Here is a 26,524-nt window from a genome sequence, read left to right as displayed (position 1 = left end):
TTCTCCCTGGGGCAGTGACCTTGAAGGCCAGAAGCACAGTGATAATTTTGGCCAGGACAGTGGAAACAGCCATGGTGAACACCAATCCTAACGTGGTCTGCTGGAGGACACTGGTGGTTGTGTTGGGACAACCAGTGAACAGCAAACAGAGTAAGCAGAAGATGAGAGCAATGAGCAGGATGTAGGTGAGACAACGATTGTTGGCCATGACTATGGGAGTGTCTCGGTGCTTCACAAAGACCCCAAGAACAACAGCGGTGAGGACAGAGAAGCACAGAGCTGTGCAGACCAGGGTCATCCCCAGGGGATCTTCAAAAGATAGAAAGGTCACTTTTTTGTGGAAGCACTGTTCTCACTCTTTGTTGGCATACTGGTGATTTGGACACTTCACTAACTTGTCCATATCAGGTGAAAGACATACAGTAACATCATCCCATGTTCAGTTATTTCTGATTCACAAGGACCTTCTAGAATAACTGACAGAGTTGATTAGGCAACTTATCCTTTTCTCTTTTTGAAGAGATGATACAGAAATTACTTGCAATTAATTATGCCCATCTTCCTCATGTGAGACAGGCTGCTATTACTTCATCCCCCTATTTTATATTACATACTGTTGTGTATATTGTCTTTTTCTCCTAACAAAGCCCTAAGACCAATTCTTTGAACCTATTCATGATGCTTCAAACAATACATTAGTCTGTGTCATTTGTAACACCATAACTTCACTGTCCATGGTTTCTTGAGTTCAGGAAGTGATGATCTAGAGGATTCCATGCATGGTGAGGGCTACTCTGCCTTTGTACATGGCCGATTTTCGCTGCATCTTCTCTGTCGTTCCCCGTCTTCGTGGAGGAATGACACAGGACCCTGCGCTGTTCTTTTGTCTGCTCGGCCCTCCCCGGTTTTGCTGCTGGTTCTTCCTGGGTTGGCTACCATCCCTTTCACCTCCATGGAAGGGCGGTTCCCCCTAGCCACTTTCCCCACTTCCGCGGGGGAGTGGCACACCGCCGGCCGGCTCTCTCGGGGGCTGCACAGGTGTTCCCTCAGATAGATGTTCCCCTTAGATGTTCCTGGTGCATGTTGTCTCTCTCCTCCTTTATAGTCCTCTTCCGCCAATCCCAACTCTGCTACCCACACGCCGAGTACGCTGCTCTCCTCCAATCAGGAGTAAGTCCTACAGTTTATTGGTTGAACTGGAGGCAGCTGTGTAGAAGCTGTTTCTCCCTTCTCAGCGCCATATTGTGGGAGAGCAGATGCATAGAATAAGTCCTAATTCTAGTAACTTAGTCTAGTCCGAGTTGCTCCCAGTTGCTCCCCACACTTCTCTTTCAACACTAGATAGCAGCGTCCCTCAACCGTTACTTTAATGGTGCGATTCGCTCCCTACTCTCATGGCCTAAAAGCTGCCCAAGGCTCACACTATTTGTAATGAAAGATTATTGATTGATTGAGATATTGATTTAATTCATTTGAATCACCATGTTACAGATAGAGGAAGAATGACATGGAGACAGTGGGAACTCTTCCATCTGCTGGTTCACACCAAAAATGGCCACAACAGCCAGAGATGAGCCAATCTATAGCCAGGAGTCAGGGGTTCCTTCCCAATCTCCCAAGTGGGTAAAGGGGCTCAAGCTCTTGGCCTGTCCTCCACTGGTTTTCCAGGCCATCAGCAGAGAGGTGGAACAGAAGAGGATCAAGGGCCAGAGCAGTGGCATGGTAGATTAACCCACTCTCTATTGCATCGGTATCAAATATAGGTGCTGGTTCCAGTATTAGCTGTTCTGCCTCCATTCCAGCTCTCTGCTATGGTCTGGGAAGCAGTGAAAGATGGCCCAAGCACTTGGGTCCTTGCATCTGCCTGAGAGACCCAGAAGATGCTCCTGGCTTCAGATTTGCAGAGCTCCAGACATTGCGGCCATCTTCGGAATAAACCAGTATATGGAGACTCCTCTCTCTGTTTCTCTGCCTCCCTGTAACTCTGTTTTTCAAATGAATTAAAGAATAATTTTAAAAAAATAATATGCACAGAGCAGAGCCCCCTGAGGGCCTCTAGTACAAGTTGTAGTGTACAGCATTCTTGCTTCAACTTTGTTTCCAACCTTCTCACAATTTCCACATTTCTTAAGCAATCTTAATATACCCTTTAGGACACAAAAGCATTCTTTTTTGCATTTAATGGGTTGTTTTATTTCTTTGTTTATAAATCACAGATCTCTGTTTATTTTATTAAATATTTTTCTGCAGTTATGCTAATTTCTATCACTAGTAATTCATGGGCTAATAAACTGAATTAGATTTTGTGCACCAATTTGAAAAATAACTGTAGATCAATATCCCTGATGTACATAGACACAATAAATGTAGGCAAAATACTAGCCACTCGAATCCAACAACACATCAGAAAGATTATTCTCCTAGACCAAAGGGGATTTATTTCTCGTATGCAGGGATGGTTCCACATCCAAACATCAACAAATGTGATATGCCACATTAACAAACTGAAATCCAAAACCACATCATTATCTCCATAGATGCAGAGAAAGCCTTTGACAAAACTCAGCACCCCTTTATGATGAAAACCTTAAGCAACTGGATATAGAAGGAACACTCAACATAATCAAAGCAATTTATAACAAACCCACTTCCAATAACCTACTGAATGGGGAAAAATTGCATGCATACCTATTAAGAACTGTAACCAGACAAGGATGCCCACTCTCACCCTTGCTATTTAATATAGTCCTAAAAGTTTTAGCCAGAGCCATCAGGCAAGAAAAAGAAATCAAATGGATAGAAATAGGGAAGGAAGAATCCAAACTATCCCTATAAGGAACCCAAAATACTCCACAATGAGATGACTGGAGTTCACAAAAGAGTTTGGTAAAATTGCAGAATATACAATCAACACACAAAATCAGTAGCCTTTGTATACACAAACAGCCCCACGGCTGAGAAAGAACTTCTAAGATCAATTCCATTTACAGTAACTACAAAAATTTAAATACCTTGGAATAAAAAAGGACATTAAAGATGTCTATGATGAAAATTACAAAACATTAAAGAAAGAAATAGAAGAATGCATAAAAATGGAAACATATTTCATGTTAATGGATTGGAAGAATCAATGTCATCAATATATCCATACTACTGAACGCAATTTATAGATTCCGTGCAAACCAATCAAAATAGCATGCAACTGGAAATCATTATGTTTAGTGAAATTATCCAGTCAGAAAAATATAAATATCATATGGTTTCTGAGTTGTGGTAATTAGTTGAATACCTAAAATGTAATCTATAGGGACAAAACTGACACTTTGTGTACCATCTTCTTGTGTACCTGAGAAGATCACCTGAATGAATGTGAGTTTTCTCTCTCCCCTTCTTACCTAATTTCATCTGTGGTAATTTTTAGAATACAGGGGTGTCCCAATATGTGCAGAAATTCTTGCTCTTGAGAGTACTCCTACAGTAGAGGTATCACTCTCCTTCAGCTGTAATGTGGGATGTCTTTGTCCAGTCCTGAAAGCCAGATGAGGGGACTCTTCCTGTCCTTATCTCACTGTGCATGACACTACAGAGGCAAAATCCCAGAGCCACACTGGGCAAAAGAGAGGGGCTCCAGCTGATGTCCTCAAATTCAGAGTCTGAAAGAAGAATCATGAAAATGCAGAACATTTGGATGTCATAATCACTCACTGGGGAGCCTCAAAGCACTGTAGATCAAAAGGCACTGTACCTGGTGAAGCTGAATGGCTGTAATCTATTTTATATGGAAATCTGAAAAGTATTTTCAAATAAATAATTACTATTGGTAGCAGTTCTAACTCCAAATAGGTCATATTCTCTGAATATTTTCTCCAGACCTGCATGCAACTAGTCTTGCAGGCCAAGGAAAAATATCATGCATTTCTACAGGCACTGACACAGAACTTCCTCAAGGTTAGACTACAGCTACCCCTTGTATTTCAAGTGTCCTGCATATTTGGTCATGATGAACTGTCTATTACATGTTGATGGCTTGTTCACACGCGATTTGTGCCTGACAGGAAGAGGCATCTTTGAATTCTGGGGCACAGGATTTTATGTTTCCAACATATCAAATTATAAACTGGCTTTTCAAGTATCTTTTTATTATCTATGTTGCTTTCTGTGTGAGATAAGTTGAAAATTCTCCATGCATGATTTTTTCACTTGTGAAGTACCTGTGTTTTTATCACAGTCTTTTCCTCCATTTAAGAACCGTGTTGGTTTCTCATGGTCATGGGATGATCTCATTTGAGGTTTTCATTTTCTTCTCCATGACTCAGCATTTATCTGGGATTCCAACCTTAAATTGCCCTAGTTTGATGGTGACCTACACACAAATCTCTCCTATTACAATGGCTCTTGGGCTATGACTGTTGTTGCTTCAGGCAAAAATTCTAGGGTTTTCTGCTCAAACACATTTTGCAAAGTAATCCAAATGATACTTTTTAAAAAGACATTGATGTTTTGTGGTAGAAACTCTTATGTGTTTTTTTTTTTTTTGAAGACTGAAAAAGGTATTTCAAATCAAAGAACTTGAATTTTTAGTAAATTAAGAATGGAAATCCAAAAGCACAAGGAAGCAGAATTGGGCAGAGGCTCCTACTCAATACATGTGGAGCTGAATGCAATGGCCACCCCCAGGTCTACTAGGTAAGACATTCCAGAGTGCATCCCAACAGTCTTCCTGTATCTGTAAGATATCAATGTGATTCTGAGGGTTGAAGAACAAGGAAAACAAACAAATTAACTCCTTCTTCAAATGCTGGAGTCTCAGTGAGGTAAGACTTCCTATTCCAGAATAAAAATATTCCACAATATACTGTGCAAGTTAAGATGTAAATTTCCAGCCCAAGGGAGACAAGGTACATTAGATTTATTTTACACTGCAGGATTACTAGGTTTCACCAAAATGGTGGGGAAGAAGCTAGAAGGATTCTCCCTACTCACGATTCCCCAGGGAACATTCCACTCACCCATCCCCACTCCTCTCCAGGTCTCACAACTTGGGATAGAACCTGGTAGGGCCTGTTGAGCTGCAGAGCAGTGAGGAGTTGACATGGGGCAGTGGCACAAACACACTTTGCTCCTCTGCAGCTCAGCCCTTGGGAGCAGCACACATAAAGCCCCATAGCCTCATATTCTGCACCAAAGAAGCAAGGCAGGTTGTGTCTTCTCACTTTTCATGCACATGACCCATATTCCTGTACAGGACATGGTTCCTGCCTCTGTCCTCTCATGGGAAACCTGTGCTCACGGTGATGAGGCTCCTGACTTTGTGTGAAGATCAATGTGGGGGCACTCATTATGGCTGATGTGTAGGTCTCTGTGAACCTCAGAAGTCATTATGGAGGAGCTGACCTGAGAGGTTCCACAATAAGGAGCCCTTGGACCCATCCTCAACCCCCTTAGGTGCATTCACTGCAGTCTTGCAGGCATGTGGAAATCCACCCTTTGCCTCAGGCACCCTCTAATGCCTGAGGGCAGTATTGACCATGACTGAAAGGAAGAAAGACCTGGGCTTAAGAGCAGTAGACAGCTCCAAGTCAAGAGTGGGTGAACTGAAACATTGAAGAATAATGGAAGGGATCTCCATGGGAGCACAAGGTGGCCCTGCAGAAATAAAATTCAATGCCAATATGTTTCTAGCTAATCAAATAAACAAGCCTATCAATACATAAGTAGATAAAACTCTCCATTTTCCTGTTTATCTATTTGTGAACTTAATTCAGTCACATATCCTCTCATTTTAACACAAGCACTTGTACATCTGCCTCAAAGGAAGCAACTGGCCCCAGCTTTAAAATGTTTCATCCTCTCACTCACTCACCTGTACAGTACAAGCATATTTCAGGATTCCCTTACATCAGGAGGAATACTGTTGAACACATTCACTGTATTTAACAACCTCCTAATTCTTTGTGTCCTGGAGCCATGGCCCGGATCTTACCTGTTTCAGGGAATGTCTTCCCAGTGTCTGCTTACATGAGCTCACATGAAATTTCCAAAATTCACTGGAACCCTACGCCACCACTCACACTTTCCTTTATACAATATTCTTTTTTTTATTTTTTTAATTTATTTAATGAATATAAGTTTCCAAAGTACGAATAATGGATTACAATGGCTTCCCCCCCATACCGTCCCTCCCACATCCCTCCCCTTTCCCACTCCCTCTCCCCTTCCATTCACATCAAGATTCATTTTCGATTATCTTAATATACAGAAGATCAGCTTAGTATACATTAAGTAAGGATTTCAACAGTTTGCTCCCACACAGAAACATAAAGTGAAAAATAATAGATGATTTTTTTTTAATGATGATGAAATCAGATCAGACCTATTGTTATGTTTAATCCCAGTGAGAGTCAAGTTGGGAGTTGATAGTTTCTTTTCTTTTCTTTTCTTTTTTTTTTACAGAGGATCAGTTTAGTATGCATTAAGTAAAGATTTCAACAGTTTGCACCCCCATAGAAACACAAAGTGAAATATACTGTTTGAGTACTTGTTATAGCATTAAATCACAATGTACAGCACATTAATCCTACATGAGGAGTAAGTGCACAGTGACTCCTGTTGTTGACTTTACCAATTGACACTCCTGTCTATGGCATCAGTAATCTCCCTATGCTCCAGTCATGAGTTTCCAAGGCTATGGAAGCCCTCTGAGTTCTCCGATTCTTATCTTGTTTAGACAAGGTCATAGTCAAAGTGGAGGTTCTCTCCTCCCTTCAGAGAAAGGTACCTCCTTCTTTGAAGACCTGTTCTTTCCACTGAGATCTCACTCACAGAGATCTTTTGCCAGAGTGTCTTGGCTTTCCATGCCTGAAATACTCTCATGGGCTTTTCAGCCAGATCCGAATGCCTTTAGGGCTGATTCTGAAGCCAGAGTGCTATTTAGGACATCTGCCATTCTATGAGTCTGCTGAGTATCTCACTTCCCATGTTGGATCACTCTCCCCTTTATTTATTCTATCGGTTAGTGTTAGCAGGTACTAGACTTGCTTATGTGCTCCCTTTGACTCTTAGTCCTTTCATTATGATCAATTGTGAACTGAAATTCATCACTTGGACTAGTGAGATGGCATTGGTACATGCCATCTTGATGGGATTAAATTGGAGTCCCCTGGTATGTTTCTAACTCTACCATTTGGGGCAAGTCAGCTTGAGCATGTCCCAAATTATACATCTCTTCCCTCTCTTATTCCTACTCTTATGTTTAACAGGGATCACATTTCAGTTAAATTTCAACACTTAAGAATAACTGTGTATTAATTACAGAATTAAACCAGTCATATTAAGTAGAACAGACAAAAAAACTACTAAGAGGGATAATGTATTAAGTTGTTCATTAACAGTCAGGGCTATGCTGATCAAGTCACCATTTCTCATAGTGCCCATTTCACTTCAACAGGTTTCCTTTTTGGTGTTCAGTCAGTTGTCACCGATCAGGGAAACATATGGTATTTGTCCCTTTGGGACTGGCTTATTTCACTCAGCATGATGTGTTCCAGATTCCTCCATTTTGTTGCAAATGACTGGAATTCGTTGTTTCTTACTGCGGTATAGTATTCTAAAGAGTACATATCCCATAATTTCTTTATCCAGTCTACCATTGATGGGCATTTAGGTTGGTTCCAGGTCTTAGCTATTGTGAATTGAGCTGCAATAAACATTAGGGTGCAGACCGCTTTTTTGTTTGCCAATTTAAATTCCTTTGGGTAAATTCCAAGGAGTGGGATGGCTGGGTCAAACGGTAGGGTTATCTTCAGGTTTCTGAGGGATATCCAGACTGACTTCCATATTGGCTTGACCAGTTTGCATTCCCACCAACAGTGGGTTAGTGTCCCTTTTTCCCCACATCCTCGCCAGCATCTGTTGTTGTTAGATTTCTGAATGTGAGCCATTCTAACCGGGGTGAGGTGAAACCTCATTGTGGTTTTGATTTGCATTTCCCTGATTGCTAATGACCTTGAACATTTTTTCATGTGCCTGTTGGCCATTTGGATTTCCTCTTTTGAAAAATGTCTATTGAGGTCCTTGGCCCATCTCCTAATTGGGTTGTTGGTTTTGATTTTGTGGAGTTTCTTGATCTCCTTGTAGATTCTGGTTATTAACCCTTTATCTGTTGCATAGTTTGCAAATATTTTTCCCATTCTGTTGGTTGTCTCTTCACTCTCCTGACTGTTTCTTTTGCAGTACAGAAACTTCTCAATTTGATGCAATCCCAATAGTTAATTTTGGCTTTGACTGCCTGTGCCTCCCGGGTCTTTTCCAGAAACTCTTTGCCTGTGCCAATATCTTGAAGGGTTTCTCCAATGTTCTCTAGTAACTTGATGGTGTCAGGTCGTAGATTTAGGTCTTTAATCCATGTTGAGTGGATTTTTGTGTAAGGTGTAAGGTAGGGGTCTTGCTTCATGATTCTGCACATGGAAATCCAATTTTCCCAGCACCATTTATTGAATAGACTGTCCTTGCTCCAGGAATTAGTTTTAGATCCTTGATCAAATATAAGTTGGCTGTAGATGTTTGGGTTGATTTCTGGTGTTTCAATTCTGTTCCATTGGTCTATCCATCTGTTTCTGTACCAGTACCATGCTGTTTTGATTACAACTGCCCTGTAGTATGTCCTGAAATCTGGTATTGTGATGCCTCCGGCTTTGTTTTTCTTGTACAAGATTGCTTTAGCTATTCGAGGTCTCTTGTGCCTCCATTCAAGATTATGAGGATGATGACATAGAAGAAATGCAAGAAGCAGATCTCAAAAAATTGATAAGAACATTAAGAAGTTCTCAAAAACAAATTCTTGAACTACAGAAATCCTTAATGGACAAGATAGAAAATCTCTCTCGTGAAAATGAAATATTAAGGAGGAATCAAAATGAAACGGAACAACTAGTACAACAGGAAACTGGGATAGTGACTGAAGTGAAGAATTCAATAGATCAAATGAAAAACACAATAGAGAGCCTTACAAACAGAATGGGAGAAGCAGAAGAGAGAATATCGGACTTAGAAGACAGAGAACAGGAAAGGATACAGTCAGACCAAAGAAAAGACGAGGAAATTAGAAATCTAAAACATATTGTCGGGAATCTTCAGGATACTATTAAAAAACCCAACATTCGGGTTCTAGAAGTTCCTGAAGGCGTGGAGAGGCAGAAAGGATTAGAAGGCCTTTTTAGTGAGATATTAGCAGAAAATTTCCCAGGTTTGGAGAAGGACAGAGAAATCCTAGTACAGGAAGCTCACAGAACCCCTAATAAACACGACCAAAAGAGATCCTCACCACGACACGTTGTAATTAAACTCACCACAGTGAAACATAAAGAAAAGATCCTAAAATGTGCAAGAGAGAAACGTCAGATTACTCTCAGAGGATCTCCAATCAGACTCACAGCTGACTTCTCATCAGAAACTCTACAAGCTAGGAGGGAATGGCGAGACATAGCTCAGGTACTAAGAGAGAACAACTGCCAGCCCAGAATATTATATCCTGCAAAGCTATCATTTGTGAATGAAGGTGAAATAAAGACTTTTCATAACAAACAGAAATTGAAAGAATTTGTTGCCACTCGTACCTTTATACAATCTTGACCACCAATATCTTACTTCTCAGTTCTGTTTGAATGCTTCATCTTATGTATGTACTGCAGCTTTCCAATCTCTGTGTTGCACAATGGGACACCTTTTTATCACCTCAGAATGCATTTCCTTCATACCATACAGGTTGATAAGTGCTTCGTTGGTAGCATTCACCTTCATCATTCATTTCCTATAAAAGATGTGAGAAAGAGTCAGAAATTTCTCCATGTTGAAAACCTTCCAAAACCTATTTGCCTATTGTCAACATGCATGCATGAAGCACACACACACAATGTAGATTTGTTTTCAATCTGTCACATTAAAAGCCATGTTCTATGTCATCATGAAGCCAGACACACAGGTAATAAAAGGAAAATAAGCTAATGGGGTTACATCAAACTAAGGAGCTTTTGAACAGCAAAGGAAACAGCAACATGAAGAAACAACTGATAGAAGGGGAGAAAATATCTGCAAACTAGTCAGCTAATAAAGGATTAGTATATAGGAGTAATAAGGACCCCATGAAACTCAGTATACACAAAACAATCAATCCAGTGAAGAAATGGGTAAAGGACCTAAACAGGCATTTTTCAAAGGATGAATTACAAAAGGCAAATAGATGACATCAACATTGTAGTGTAGCAGGTTAAACCTCTGCCTGTGATGCTAGCATCCCATATGCACACAGGTTGGAGACTGAGCTGCTTCACTTCTGAACCAGCTCTCTGCTAATGTACCTGGGAAAGCAATAGAAGATCACCCAAGTCCTTGGTCCCCTGCACCCACGTGTGAGACCCAGAAGAAGCTCTAAACTTCTTAGCTTGAGCTAGGAAGTTTATGAACAGCAAAGGAAACACTCGACAAAGAGAAAAGGAATCAGGCTGAATGGTAGAAAATATTTAAAAACTATCCTCCTGATAACCAATTAAGACATAAAACATATAAGGAGCTCAAGAAACTGAACCAGGCCGGCACCGCGGCTCAATAGGCTAATCCTCCACCTAGCAGCACCGGACCACAGGGTTCTAGTCCAGGTTGGGGTGCCAGATTCTTTTGCAGTTGCCCCTCTTCCAGGCCAGCTCTCTGCTGTGGCCCAGGAAGGCAGTGGAGGATGACCCAAGTGCTAAGGCCCTGCACCCGCATGGGAGACCAGGAGAAGCACCTGGCTCCTGCCTTCAGATTAGCGTGGTGTGCCGGCCACGGCACGCCAGCCGTGCTGGCCGTTGGAGGGTGAACCAACGGCAAAAGGAAGACCTTTCTCTCTGTCTCTCTCACTATCCACTCTGCCTGTCAAAAAAAAAAAATGAAAGAAAGAAAAAAAAAAGAAACTGAACCACAACAAAACAAATAACCCAGTGAATAAATGGGCAAAGGAAATGAAAAGGCATTTTTCAAATGATGAAATACAACAGACACATGGACAAATGACCATCATGGAAATGCAGATAAAATTTCATGTGAGCTCATGGAAGCAAATATTGTGAAGCTGTCCTCAAATCAGGTTTAAAGGAGGCATCCCATGGAGCTGTACTCAATGAAACAAGCAATTTTTTATCACCTAAGTTAGAATGGCTATCAACCAAAACTTAAAAGGAAAAAGAAAAAGTGCTTGTGAATATGTGGGAGAAAAGGTACCTAGTCCACTGTTGGTGGGAATGTATACTAGTACAGCCATTGTGGAAGACAGTATGGGGATTCCTCAAAAATCTGAAAATAGATCTACCATTTGACCCAGTCATTGCACCCTTGGAAATTTATCCAAAGGAAATTAAATCAGCATATGAAAGGGTCATCTGTACCCCCTATTTTAATGTATATGAGTGAAATTGAAAGCTTCACATTTGATAATTTTTTAATAATCCTTATCTACTTTTGTGCAACAGTGGTCTTTGTATTTTTCTTGTTGAATTGTTAATTAGTACAGAATTAAACTGATGAGCATGAAGTGAATTGAATGTATGGGGTTCAGTGTTGTGTGGCCACCAGCATCACATATGGGTTCTGGTTTATGTCCTGTGCGCAACAACTGCTAAAGGCCTGGGAAAACCAGCAGAGATTAGCTCAAGTGTTTGGACTGTGATAGCCCATGTGGGGGACCTGGATGAAACTCCTGGCTCCTGCATTTGGCATGGCCTAGCCTGGCCATCGTGGCCATCGGGGAAATGACCCATTAAATGGCAGATCTCTCTTTCTCTCTCTCTTCCTAACTCTTGCTTTAAAAAAATAAATAATATTGAAAGGAAAAAGGCAGGAGGAAGGAGGGAGGGAAAGCAGGAGTCAGTGAAAGTGGGAAGAATCATTGCAGGTTTAAAATTGTATATATGAACTACGTGAAATCTGTTCTCTTTCTGAAATAAATATGTTTAAAAAGAGGTTATTTTAATGCTAGTACCAGTACAACTTCTATGAAGGGGTGGGCCAGCTCTGGTTTAATAAACCCCTAAACATCAACTCATGTGTGTCCTTTCTCACTATATACTCCACTTGTTTCTTTCCTCACACAATTGTGAAGAACAAGTATAGTTCAGGACATACTTATATCAGGGAGGAATGCACTTGAAACATGCATTGTATGGAACAACTCTGATTCTATGCATTGAGTACAGCTCCACGGGATGCCTCCTTTAAACCTGATTTGAGGACAGCTTCCCAATATTTGCTTACATGAGCTCACATGAAATCTTTCAAAACATATTCTACACTCTGCTGCACCCACATACTTCTCTTTATTAACCTTCTACCCTGATATCTCACCCATAAGTCTTGTCTTTGGGGACTATAATGTAGCCTTCTGTGTGACATAAGCCTGGTGTCATGTTAGCCTCTATGTTGTAGAGCTGCCCACCTTGGGTCCCACCACAGAATACCTTTCCCTCATACCACACAGGTGGGACCTGCTTTATTGCTGATACTCACATGCATCAATAATGGGCTATAAATGATTTGCAGAAGTTACCTTATCTTCAAGTTAGGTACCCATATCCCAAAACCCCTCTGCCTACTGTCAACATGAGCACACATACATGCATGCACACACGCATGTGCACACACACACACACATACACAAACACACGCAAATCTAGACTGTTTCCCTTCTGTCAAAACATTGATATCCATTTTATAATGATCTTATTATGCAACAATATAGAGAGCATGATCTTTTCTTGTTCATATTCTCATTATTATTAGTTTTACTAATATCTTACTGAGAAAGTCAGAATGGTTATGCAGCTGGCTTGAAACCTTCCTTTCTTAGCCTAGGCTTTTATGTAAGCAGGCTCTTCGAATGTATGATATGGGGGTGGACATCCGTGAAGTCACTCTAGATTTGTAGTGGTTAACTCAATAGTTTCTACCTCTCGCTTTGAGGCAAAGGCATCCCAGATTATGAAAATTATTACAATTACAGCAGTGAGGGAGATGAAGGAGCCCATTGATGAAACAGTGTTTCACATTCTATAGGCATCTGGGTAATATGAATATCATCGGGGCATGCCAGAGAGTCCAAGGAAGTGTTGAGGGAAGAAAGTTAAGTTCACTCCTACAAATATTATAGTGAAGTGGATTTTGGCCCAAGTAGGGTCCAGAGTGTAGCCTGAGAACAGAGGGAATCAATGAGTGAATCACCCCCCCCCCCCAAAATGGGAAATACAGCTCCTGTGGATAAGACATGGTGGAAGTGGGCTACCACTTTGGAGAACAATATCTAGGGAAGAGTTGGCTAGTACAATTCCTGTAAGGCCACCTACTGTAAATAAGAAAATAAACCCCAGAGCTCAAAATATGGCTGGGGATCACTTAATATTTCCACCATGTAGGGTTGCTAATCAAATAAATACCTTTACTCCCATAGGAATGGCAATAATTATAGTAGCTGATGTGAAATAGGCTTGTGTATCCACATCCATTCCTACTGTGAATATGTGGTGAGCTCAAACGATAAACCCAAGGAAACCAATTGATATCATAGCCCACACTATTCCCATGTAGCCAAATGGTTCTTTTTTGCCAGAAAAATATGTTACAATATGAGAAATTATTCCAAATCCTGGAAGGATAAGAATATATACTTCAGGGTGTCTGAAGAATCAAAATAAGTGTTGCTAGAGGATAGGGTCTCCTCCTCCTACAGGGTCAAAAAACGTTGTGTGTAGATTTTGGTCCATTAAGAGTATTGTAATGCCAGTGGCTAGAACTGGCAGGGAAAGAAGAAGAATGGCTGTTATGACAACAGATCATACGAATAAGGGGGTTTGATGCTGACATATAGCAGGGGGTTTTAGATTGATGATAGTTGCAATAAAATTAATGGCCCCTAGAGTAGAGGACACCCCAGCCAAGTGAAGAGAGAACATAGTTAGATCATCCGAGGCTCCTGCATGGGCTGTTACCCGCTAGTGGTGGGTAAACAGTTCAGTCAGTACCTGCACCGGCTTCTACTATTGATGAAGCTAACAGAAGAAGAAAGGATGGTGGGAGGAATCAAAAGCTTATATTGTTTATAAGGGGGAAAGCTATATCGAGTTATTAGTGGGACTAACCCGTTTCTGAAATAGGTATCACTATGAAGAAAATTATTACAAAGGCATGTGCAGTGATGATTACATGATAAATTTGGTCGTCTCTAAGTAAAGTTCCTGGTTGGCCTAATTCTGCTCAAATTAACAGACTAAAGGCTGTTCTTACCATTCCAGCTCAGGCTCCAAATAGGAGATAGAGAGTTCCGATGTCTTTATGGTTGGTAGAGAATAATCATCGGTTAATAAACAGAAGCTTCAAGTAGCTTCTGCGTCGAAGGAACCGCTGAGCAGGGGATTCCAATTCAATCCCATCAAGGTGGCATGTGCCAATGCCATCTCGCTATTCCAGGTGATCAATTTCAGTTCACAATTGATCATAATGAAAGGACTGAGAGTCAAGGGGAGCACATGGGCAAGTCTAGTATCTGCTGACACCAACCGATAGAATGGATAAAGGGGAGAGTGGTCCAGCATGGGAAGTGAGATGCTCAGCAGACTCATAGAATGGCGGATGTCCTAAATAGCACTCTGGCCTCAGAATCAGCCCTAAAGGCACTCGGATCTGGCTGAAAAGCCCATGAGAGTATTTCAGGCATGGAAAGCCAAGACACTCTGGCAAAAAGATCTCTGTGAGTGAGATCCCAGTGGAAAGAACAGGTCTTCAAAGAGGGAGGTGCCTTTCTCTGAAGGGAGGAGAGAACCTCCACTTTGACTATGACCGTGTCTAAACAAGATAAGAGTCGGAGAACTCAGGGGGCTTCCATAGCCTTGGAAACTCATAACTGGTGCATAGGGAGATTACTGATGCCATAAACAGGAGTGTCAATTTGTGAAGTCAACGGCAGGAGTCACTGCGCACTTACTCCTCATGTAGGATCTCTGTCCTTAACGTGCTGTACACTGAGGCTTAATGCTATAACGAGTACTCAAACAGTATATTTCACTTTGTGTTTCTATGGGGGTGCAAACGATTGAAATCTTTACTTAATGTACACTAAACTGATCTTCTGTAAAAAAAAAAAAAAATTATCAATTCCCAACTTGACTCTCACTGGGATTAAACATGACAATAGGTCTGATCTGATTTCATCATCATTTAAAAAAAATCATCTATTATTTTTCACTTTATGTTTCTGTGTGGGAGCAAACTGTTGAAATACTTACTTAAGGTATGCTAGGCTGATCTTCTGTATATTAAGATAATTGAAAATGAATCTTGACGTGAATGGAGGGGGAGAGGGAGTGGGAAGGGGGGGGTTGTGGGTGGGAGGGACGGTATGGGGGGGGAAGCCATTGTAACACATGAGTCGTACTTTGGAAATTTATATTCATTAAATAAAAGATAAAAAAAATTATATCTAAAAAAAAATAAACAGAAGCATTGGTAAAATGGCTGAGTAAGCATTAGACTGTAAATCTAAAGACAGAGGTTGAGCCCTCTTTACCAAGCACTGAGGTGAAATTTTCATGTTGAATTGCAAATTCAAAGAAGCAGCTTCTATTCTGCCGGGGCTTCTCCCGCCTTTTTTTTTTTTTTTTCCTTATGGCAGGAGAAGGAGATTGAAGCCAGTTGACTAGGGTTTTAGCTGTTAACTAAAATTTCATGGGGTTGGATCCCACCAATCTAGGGGGACTTAGCTTAATTAAAGCACCTGATTTGCATTTAGAAGATGTGAAGTTAATTTGCAGTCTTTAAGCAGGAGTTAAATATAATTTACTTGCTTAGAGCTTTGAAGGCTCTGGGTCTGTGTAACATAAAACCCTTCTAAGTTTAGCTTAGTACTGAAAATATTGGTGTGAGCGGAGGAAATATTGTTGATAAAATGATTAGTGGGGCTATAAATAGTATGTGTTTCATTGATTTGAATTGCCAATTTGTTTTTAAGTTGTTGGTTGTTGGGAATATTGTCAGTGAGGAAGAGTAGATGAGTCGTAAATAGAAGTATAAATTTAGAAGTGCTAATATAGCCATTGTGGTGGGTATGATGATATTGCCATTTTTTGTTAGCTCTATTCACTTAGGGATAAAGCCTGTTAGTGGGGGTAGGCCTCCTAGTGATATTAAGGTAATTAGGATGGCTGAAACTATTAGTGGGGTTTTATTTCATATTTGTGATAGTGAAAGGGTAGTTGTGCTTGTGTGATGTATAAATATTATGAACATGCGAATTTTTAATAGAATATAAATAATTAGCTTGAGAATTATAGTATTTGGATTAAATGTAATAATGGCTACCATTCATCCCATGTGGGCAATTGAGGAGTAGGCTAAGATTTTGTGGAGCTGGGTTTGGTTAAGCCCTCCTCAGCCACCGACTATAATTTATAGGATGGCTACTAACATTGTTATGGTTGAGTCGATTGATGGTGAGATTTGGTAAAGGACAGATAGGGGTGCTAGTTTTTGTCATGTAAGAAGAATGAGTCCTGATTTTTTTTTGGTTTTTTTTTTGTTTTTTTTTTTAGATTTCATATATATATATTTTTAACTTTTATTTAGTAAATATAAATTTCCAAAGTACAGCTTATGGATTACAATGGCTTTTACCCCCAAAACTTCCCTCCCACCTGCAACCCCCCCATCTCCTGCTCCCTCTCTCATTCCATTCACATCAAGATTCATTTTCAATTATCTTTATATACAGAAGATCGATTTATTAGATTTACATTTATTTAAAATACAAAGTGGTGAAATGAAGGGCTGGCATTATGGTGTCATGGGGAAGGCTGCTGCCTGAGATGCCAGCATTCCATATGGGCACTAGTTCTTGAACCAGCTTACTCAACATCCAATCTAACTCCCCACTAATGGCCTGGGAAGATCAGCAGAAGATGGCCCAAGTGCTTAGGGGGACCCCTTGGGTTACTTCTGGGACTCAGAAGTGAAAGGGAGCTATTCCTAATTTAATGATTAATGCTAATATAATTAAGATTGGGGTAAAGTGATTTTGTGGATTATTGTTCATTGGCCAGAGTCAAAAATGTTAAGTGTAATTACTATTATTAAGATTATTGATGCTGTGGCTTGTGTTAAGAAATACTTAGTTGCAGCTTCTGTTGATCATGGTGGGGCTTTGTTAATTAAAATTGGAATAATGGCTAATATATTTATTTCTAGGCCAATTCATATGGTTAATCAGGGGGTGCTAAATACTGTAATTATTGTGCCTAGGAACAGGGTGACTAGAATAATAGTTAGGACTAGGGGGTTAATTAGTATGGGAAGGATATAAACCAACATTTTCAGTGTGTGGGCCTGATAGCTTATTTAGCTGACCTTACTATAGAATTTGGTGTATCAGGTAGCATGAAGAATTTTGAGTTCTTAGGTGTTGGTTCAAGGCCTATAGTTCTAGAAATAAGAGGGCTTAAACCTCTATTATTTACTCTATTAAAGTAACTCTTTTGTCAGACATATTTCTATATGTGAGGGGGAATGCTTGAAAGTATAATGGGTATGGAGATGTGTCATACGCATAGAGCTATTGTAAGAGGTAGGAAACTTTTTCATAGGAGTTGTATGAGTTGCTCATAATGAAATTGAGGGTAGGATGCTCAAATTCATAGGAATGACATTGTTAGTAGGAGGATTTTTACAGCAAAATTAATTGTAAACATTTCTGGATTAGTGTGGCTATGAAATGAGCCTAAAAATAGGATGTCTCTGAGAGAGCATTTATTATAATAATATTAGTATACTCAGCTAGAAAGAATAGAGCAAATGGGCCACCTGCATACTCTACATTGTTCCAGGCTACTGGCTTCAGCCAGGCTTGGCCCTAGTTGTTGTACTTTGGGGGAGAAAACTGGCAGCTGGAACTCTCTCTGTCTCTTTCTCTACCTCATTGTTGGTTGGTGTTTCAAGGAAATGTAAACAAATAGGCATTAAAAAAAACATTCTGTCTTCTGTATCCCTAGTGGCATATATTTTGTGCACTGTTTTACTGAAAATACCTCCTGTCATGACCTTACTTTGTGACTGAGGGTCCCATTCCATTCTCTGTCCCATTACAGCTCTGAACTCACCTGACCCAGCACCTCAGATTTGACTCTGCCACTGGGCCACTTCTGGATACCATGAGAACTGGGCTTGGGTTGTGTGGCAGAAGCAGGAAGTAGTTACCTGCTGACAAGACCTCATGTAAGCCAATCTGCTGAAAAAGATTTTGGAGGTATATACACACACACGCACACACACACACACACATCAGTGTGTTGCATTTTGATATAGCAGTGTCAAAATTTAGGACCTCAATAGCAACCAAGTGCTACAGATTGCATAGCATGATACTCCTGTTGGAAGCAAACATTTCATCAAAGCCCCAGTCTACAGTTGTGTGATGTGTGATGACCAATTGCTTGGATGAGACTCAAGTTTTGGGATGCCTGTTTATCAAATCCTATGATGATGTTGCAACACTCAGAAGAGATTTCCTATACAGATTTGATACAGTATGACCATGGTAGCAACTGTGGAGACAGGCTGACTATCAATAAGAGAATCAACCTTCTGAATTCAGGGGACTTGAAAACTCCACTGAAACATCAGCCTTGACATGTGGCTACTTTTATAAACAAACAGAACAAGCCAACTGGTTTTGCCCTGGGAACTATTGCAAGGAGAGTTGCTAATCATTATATCAATATTGTAAATCCAGCCAAAGATAACTGCATATCTAAATGTCATCTATCCAATGGAATCAGCACTTCAGTGCCTCAGGTTCTCTGTGGAGTAAATGGAATTTCAATCCACCTGAGTTTTGGCACCCTTGCAACTGTGGGGCCTGTTTTGTCAGATCTGGGACAAAGATGCCAGAAGAAAACTAAAAGCTTCAGGACAGCTCAATCACAGGACAACTTGCTGACTCAATAACAATAGAAACAGATTGCCTATCCTTGCAGCTATGACTTGTCCAAGGGACATGCGGTTTTTAATCCCTCAAAGAAAGACTGCATTTTCCTGAATAAGGGAGCAGAAGAGTATAGCTTATAGGTCAGAGGCATCAGAATTGTCCAGAATTTTTCACACCTCTCTGCACACATTTGAGTACCATGATTGGACAGCTTAATGGATGGAAATGGAGTTTATCCTGGGAGATAACGATGTCATTGTTCACCAGCCAAACAGTGACTCCTTCTCTCCATTGCACACCCGCTACAGGGATTTTCTGAAGTTCCAAGGAGATAGAAATTACTATAAAAGTTATATTTCTATGGGCAATGCCAGAGACTGTGTCATGCTTATTCAACAACATGTATATTCAAGATTATTGGAAAACCGTCTATGGACCCTGTACTTTGTTATAAAACATTTGGGAATTAAAAGAAACAACAAAGTTTGAGCACAACCAGATCAAGTCAACTACAACTACTACCACCTTCCAACTCCAACACCCTCACCAAACCAACAACAAACAAAAACCACACTGGTCCCCATCTACCTACAGTGGAATCTTCATGCCCTGTAGGTGAGTTCTCAGGGTCCCCATTTCTTTCACTGACTTTAACTCAGGGCAACTCAACAAAACTTACCCTCCTGGGGAACAGAGGGGATGAATCTCCCTAATTCTTCTCTCCATTGTGGTCCTGCAATTTGATCTGCTCTAGCCATGTTGTAAGGTAAAGGCTAATGGAAGCACATTGATCAGGTGGTAGAGGATCTAACTGCCTGTTCAGGGAATAGGAAATAGTTAAAGGTACTCTAGTATATTAAGAGGAACCAAGTGGGGTGAAGGCAAAGTACTTTAGTCACATAACCAGGATTTGATCATGGGAAAGGGGCCTGTAATGAACCAAATAGTATTTCAGGCTGAGGGGTGATATGCCATTGTGCCACACCATATACCCACCTTCCAGTTTCTGGGAGTCCAGTCTTCACAACTGTGAGCTTCACCAAAACCATCGCAGTGGGAAGCAAACTTCCTTCCAGGATTATATTTGTGAACCAGTAGGTATGGATAGGGTGACTGGATCACAAGTGGGTGGGGGTCTGTTGGGGTAGAGAAGACTAGTAAGTAGATTTGTTAGGAGGAGTTGGGGATAACATAGAGGCGTAACAGGTAGGATAACACAGGGCAATTAGCAGGTTAGGTATTATAGGAACAGAGTCTTGAAGAGCTGGGCATGGAGTAATTGAGGTCAGGTACTGGGAAGGAGTTTCATTTGTCAGGGAAGGAGAACTGGGAGGAGGGTAGATTAGAGGATTATAATTTGATGGGCCTGAGGCATGGCAAGACTGAGGTGAGAGATCATATGAAGCTAAGGACAGTGTGGAAGATCAGGCTGGTGTGGGAAGCAAGTGGGCAGACAGGATGTAGTCACAGAAGGTTGAAGTTGCTATGTAGAAATGAGAGGAAGGAGGTGGGGGAAGAGGGAGGTAGAGGAAGAGGACGGTGAGGCTAGGGAGAAGGGCGAGAAGAACAGTGAGGAGGGAAGGAAGGACTAGAAGCAAGGTCAGGCTGGGATGGGCAAGCAGAAGACAGGTGAGGCAAGCATTGAGGTACAGAGCAAAGGCGAGGATGGCGAGGAGGGTGAGAAGCAGGAGCAGCATGAGGCTGAGATGGAGGATAAGGAGGAGGGTGAGGCTGGAATGACATACCAGAAGGAAGGACAGGCTAGGGTGCAGGGACAGAAGGAACTTGAGGCTGGAGTTGAACAGAAAGAGGAGATGGCTGATAAAGAGAAAGAAAAGGAGGGTGATGCTTGGAAGGAGGGCCAGGAGGAGGGTGAGGCTGGAGCAGAGGATCAGAAAGAGGCTGCAGTGGAGAGGGAAGACCAGAATAAGGGTGAAGCTGGTGTAGAGGAAAAGGACAGTGGACAGGATGGCAGAGAGAAGGAAAAGGAGGGTGAAGAGGAGGGTCAGAAGGAGGGTGGTGTTGAGTCTGGGAGAGAGGATCAGGAGGAGGGTGAGCCTTGGGGGCAGGATGAGAAGACAGGCGAGGGTGGCACAGAGAAGCAGCAGGACACTGAGAGTGGGGTGGGAGACCAGGAGGAGGGCAAGGTTGGTGTACAGGTGCAATGAACAGCTGGCACCATGTTGACTGGACAGAAGGATGGTTGCATTGTGGAGAAAGACTGGAGGAAAGGCCAGCTTTGTGGAGAGCAGTGACAGGAAGGTGGTGTCTTCATAAAAGGCTAGGAGACGGGTGAGGCTTTTGTGCAAGAAGTGTTAGAAAGCATTTCTGGAGATCATGGCCACAAGGAAAAGGAAGGCTGAGAGGAACATCTGGAGGAGGCTGGGACTTGTGTTTAGATGCAAGAGGGTGAGGCTTGTGCTTGGGAGCAGGGGGTGGGTGGGGCTTCTGTTCAGAGACAGAAGAAGGGCAAGGTTGGTGTTTAGGATGAGAAGGGGGATGAGGTTTGAGTGAGGAATTCATAGTAGGATGAGCCTTATGTGGAAGCCCAGGAGTATGAGCAGGAAGTGCAGGAGCAGGAGCAGGACCTGGCTGGGGTGCAGGATGATCAGAGGGAGAGTAGGGCCAGTATGGAGGAGCAGGAGGAGGAAAAGGCTCAAATACTGAACCCAGAGGAGGGTCCAGGGGGAGAAAAAGAAAGTTGGATATGGGGAGGGCTCTAGGAGGAGGGTGAGTCCAAGATGCAGGATCTGGGTTTTTTGCCTGGTGTGAAGGGACAGAAGGAAAGTAACAATGGTATGGCTGACTTGGATAGTTGGGCTGGAGTGGAGGGCCCGGAGGAGGATGAGGCCAGTATGGAAAAGCAGGATGGTAAGGCTCAAACACAGAGCTAGTAGGGTCAGGCTGGGGTGGAGGACCAGACACATGGGCCGGGCTACAGGATCAGGAGGGTCAGGCTGGAGGGAAGATAAGGAATAAAGGGGAAGATGGCATTGGGAGGCAAGAATTATTGAGGCTTACCTGTCATGTTTTTAGGAGAGGCTCCTAGCAATTAGAACCAGTGACTGGTAAGGGTCCAGGACTACAGCTGCTTTTACAGGCCAGCCTGTGTCACAGTGTCCCTTATGACATAAACATGCCCCACCCACCTGGGCAGTGAGTAGCCCCACCCATCAGGGAAATGGTTCCATGGTGTAGGTTCAAGAGTAATCAGGGGAAATAGGACAGAGAAGAAATGGCTCTATATGATATAGTCCTTTTTCTTGGGGTAACATGTACCTTGGCCTATCATAGGCAGAGTGATGAAAGGCCATGGATACCATTAGAATGTTGGCACCTAGAACTGAGGTGTGATGTAGAAATCAGGAGATGTGAGAATACACCAGTTCCCCAGTTCAGCTAACTCATTCTCTTTTATTTTTTTAAAAGATTTTCTTTATTTATTTGAGAGGTAGAATTATAGACAATGAGAGGGAGAGACAGAGAGAAAGGTCTTCCTTCCATTGGTTCACTCCCCAAATTGCTGCAATGGCCAGAGCTATGCCAATCTGAAGCCAGGAGCAAGGAGCCAGGACCTTCTTCCAGGTCTCCCACTGGGTACAGGGGCCCAAGGACTTGGGCCATCTTCCAATGATTTCCCAGGCCATAGCAGAGAGCTTGATTGGAAGAGGAGCAGCCAGGACTATAACTGGCACCCATATGGGATGCCGTCAGCTCAGGCAGATGATTAACCTACTGCACCATGGTGCTGGCTCCAAGCTAACTCATTTTCTAAAGCCCTTGGCGTCACTTATATCTCTGCATAAATATGAGGGAAGCAAAGTTGCTCTGCCCCTTTCATTAGTGTGGAGAGAGGGAGATGCCAGAGAGGGAATTCTCCTGGGCTGATTATTGGTTATAAGCAGTGGGATGAGGACTTGGGCCAAAAAAGGAGATGTATAGGAGTGCTCCCAAAAATCCAATCCTTATCATTGCTCCCAAAAATCCAATCCAATCCTTAACTCCTTATCAAAATCAGGAGGACAAGGTTAGGAAATAAGAGAAAGATGGGGATGATAGCAAAATGTGGGGGGGTCCCTTACACTTCCATCTCGCTCAATGTGGGCAGAAGGACTAGCATCTAACACATTCTGCTTCAGAGCACAACTTAATAAATATAAATTTCATAAGTACAACTTTGGATTGTAGCAAATGGTTCTTCCCCACATACCCACACTCCCACCTCCAAAACCATTGCACCTCCACTCCCTCTCCCATCACATGCTAGATTCATTTTCAATTATCGTTATATACAGAAGATCAGCTTAGTACATACTAAGTAAAGATTTTAACAGTTTGCACCCACACAGACACACAAAGTATAAAGTATCATTTGAAGACTAGTTCTACAGTTAATTCTCATAGTACAACTCATTAAGGACAGAGGTCCTTCATGGGGAGCAAGTGCACAGTGAATCCTGTTGCTGATTTAACAATTGACACTCTTGTTTATGAGGTCAGTGATCACCTGAGGCTCTTGGTATGAACTGCCAAGGCTATGGAAGCCTCTTGAGTCCACAAACGCAGACATCATTTAGACCAGGACATAATCAAAGTGGAAGTTCTCTCATCCCTTCAGGGAAAGGTACCTCCTTCTTTGATGGCCCCTTCTTTCCATTGGGTTCTCCTTCACAGAGATCTTTCATGTAGCTCATTTTTTGTCACAGTGTCTTTGCTTTCCATGCCTGAAATGCTCAGAGCACAACTTTTCTGCAGTGTAGTTTTCAGCCCTTGCCACTCTGCATTTCCTCTTCCTGGGGCCCAGAAACCTAGGGCCATAACTGGTAGGAAGGCATACATTACTTACTACGCATACTAGGCACGCACATCTGAGTGTGTGTACTATTGAGTCCACTACCTGAGATGGGTAACCCCATGTTGGTTGACCTTTGGTGTTTTTTTTTTTTTTTGTCAGTGGCTTCTTGACTCCCTGAAGTCCCCTTTTCCACACAGAATATTTACAAACTAGGATGGGTGTAGCAACTTTGCCACTAAACATGAGGCCAGGGAGTGGGAACACTGCTTAGATGCAGGTCAACACAGGGAGGGGTTCCTGGGGAAGGCCCAGGGCTGGTGGGGCCTAGGCAGGTCCATGGCTGCCTCAGGCCAGGTTGGTCATGGGGAAACCTGGCTGCTTGCTGTCCAGGAGCAGGAGGATGTCTGCACTCTCTGATTAAGCCTGCAGCCTCTGATGGTTGTGCCTCTGTCTCTGCACCTCCTCCTCCAGGGCAGCCCTGCCAGCCTTCTTCTGTGAGTTCTCCTGTAGCTTCCTGAGCATTGTCTCTAGGTGCAACATCTTCTCTGACAGCCTCCCAGGCTCTTGCTCAGCACTGGGCTTTGGGGTTCCCTCAAGGTCTCTGCTCTCTGGGATGGACTGTCCCTCCAGAGACAGTGACTCCACAATGGAGCAGCAAGTAGAGGTGATCTCTGAGACACACTTCCACTCATCCCTCACTATTTTGCTGCCTGTTTCCAACATGATCTTGCTGATGGAGTTCCTCAGGGACAAGGTTTGTGGCATGAAGGAGGACCTCACCTCAGGGGCTGGATCACCTGTGTCCTGGCCACCAAAGCCAAGCTGTCAGGTGCCAACAAGGAGACATCCTCTATCCAAGATGTGCCAGGCAGCTCTGGTGGCCAATAAGATAAAGGTATACACACTTCATGCATTTCATATACACAAATTTAGAAACATAGTGATTCTTCCCCCCTGTACTCCCACCCTTCTTCCTCCGACCTCTACTATTCCCATTCTTATTATGTTTTGATAATAATCTTTCCAAGTGGAACAGCATGATCTCCCACTGTGGTTTTCTAAAAAAATATTTAAATATTTGAGATTCTTATGATGGTGGAATAGAGAAAGGACATACCGCTTTGTGCTAGGAAGAAACAGTAGCAAAAAAGTGGAGGAAAGGGCATTCACACAAGAAGAGTTGGAGAGAAACCTGCAGGGAAAATTCTACAGCAGGAAGAGGGATGCCATGGATCCACATGGAAGGTGCAGATGCATCAAGGATATGACCCCTGCAGATAAGAGCTGGAGGAAGCAATAGCTTTAGAGAGCAAGGCAGAGCAGACTGTGGGTATCCATGCCATAGGTGATACAGCTGGAGTGACATCTTGGTGTGAATGTGGCTTGGAGTTCAAACAAGGACAGTGTACCCCCCCTTAACACAGCAAAAATGGGCACATTTATCTCTCCCTATCCCCCAACAATGGCACCTGGCAACCAGCTGGGAGAGGGCACCATATTGACAGAAGTAGTGGCTGTATAACCTTGGGTACACTCATGTGGCAATGGATGGGGAAAAGCCACTATTCTGAAATCAGTAGCAGCTGTGGTGACTCTTGTGTGTGCCAAGCAACACGCAGGGAAAGTTGCCATTTTCAAATGAGTAATGACTGTATTGTCTCTTGTGCATACGTGTGATCCAGGGATTTTAGTAGAGGGAAAAATCTACATTTCCCATTGATTTTCAGTCTAGCTGGGAGGACTGAGAGGGGTTGGGTACTCAGGTGGGACTGTGAGGTGTTCCCAGACTCTCTACCTACCAGAGGCTCAGGGCTCAAAGTGCCAAGGTGCAGCATGATCAAACCCTCCTTCCTGTTGAAAAGAGGAGATCTACTGCACTCCACTGAGCTCTTGCCACACATTGTGCACTGACAGAGCTCTGTGACACCACCCAAAATATGCCACTAGGTATTGACTGAAGGAACAGACGCTCAACTAAAACACAGATGCATAGTTCAAAGACAAAATCCATCAGAGGTGAAAACTGAGTAATTTTGACCATCGGCGGTTCCAAGCTGGCAGAATAGGGAGGGAACTTACTTATCTAGTCCAGGAGAAGATAGTTTAATAAAAGTGGAGATAATGTAGTCTCAGGGAAGAATTAGGGGGAAAACAGCAGAGGAAGCTCTTCTGAAATTAGAGAGACATGGTAGACCTATGTGGAGGGCATGTGTGTCCACAGCTCAGGACACCAGCAGCCGAGAGCCTCCACACTAGCACTGCAAAGTGAGGTGAGATGAGTCCACAATAGCCTGAGACACTGGCAGAAATGTGGTAGGAAGAGACTAGAGGGAACAAAGCCTGAAGCCCTGTGAGAAAAAGAACACCAGCCTTACTAGAGGAGAGAAAAAATAAAAGGGCACAGACATGTATCTCTCTCCAATCACATTACAAAGGCATATGAGCCAATAGAATGGGAACCATTTTGGACATACATAATGGCTGCACCAGCTCTTGTCTGTGCCTGGAAATCAGCTGAGCAAAAACACGCCTCCAGTGGGGAGTAATAACAGGAGACTAAGGCCTACTGAATGTGTGGAGCTTCTAAACAAAGACTGCAAAAACAAACAAACAAAAAAAAAACCTGTGATTACGTGGGAGAACTTATGCTGTGGCTGAGACTTGGAGCAGTCTCTGTGGGAGGCACCACAAGCTTGGGTGGCCCTGGCTACCTGGTGAGAGACATTGCAGAGGAATCT

General features: G+C 42.5%; 1 pseudogene; it reads left to right on the top strand.

The window, feature by feature from the left end:
* The first annotated feature begins 71 nt into the window (after positions 1-71).
* LOC127486500 (mRNA export factor pseudogene) lies at positions 72-19,131 on the top strand (annotated as a pseudogene).
* The last annotated feature ends 7,393 nt before the right edge of the window (positions 19,132-26,524 follow it).

The sequence above is a fragment of the Oryctolagus cuniculus genome, chromosome 16, assembly GCF_051225735.1.
Source record: "Oryctolagus cuniculus isolate XC-2025 breed Fujian yellow rabbit chromosome 16, ASM5122573v1, whole genome shotgun sequence".
Taxonomy (NCBI): Eukaryota; Metazoa; Chordata; class Mammalia; order Lagomorpha; family Leporidae; genus Oryctolagus; species Oryctolagus cuniculus.
Note: the sequence above shows the minus strand (reverse complement) of the source record. Positions and strands in the feature narration are given on the sequence as shown.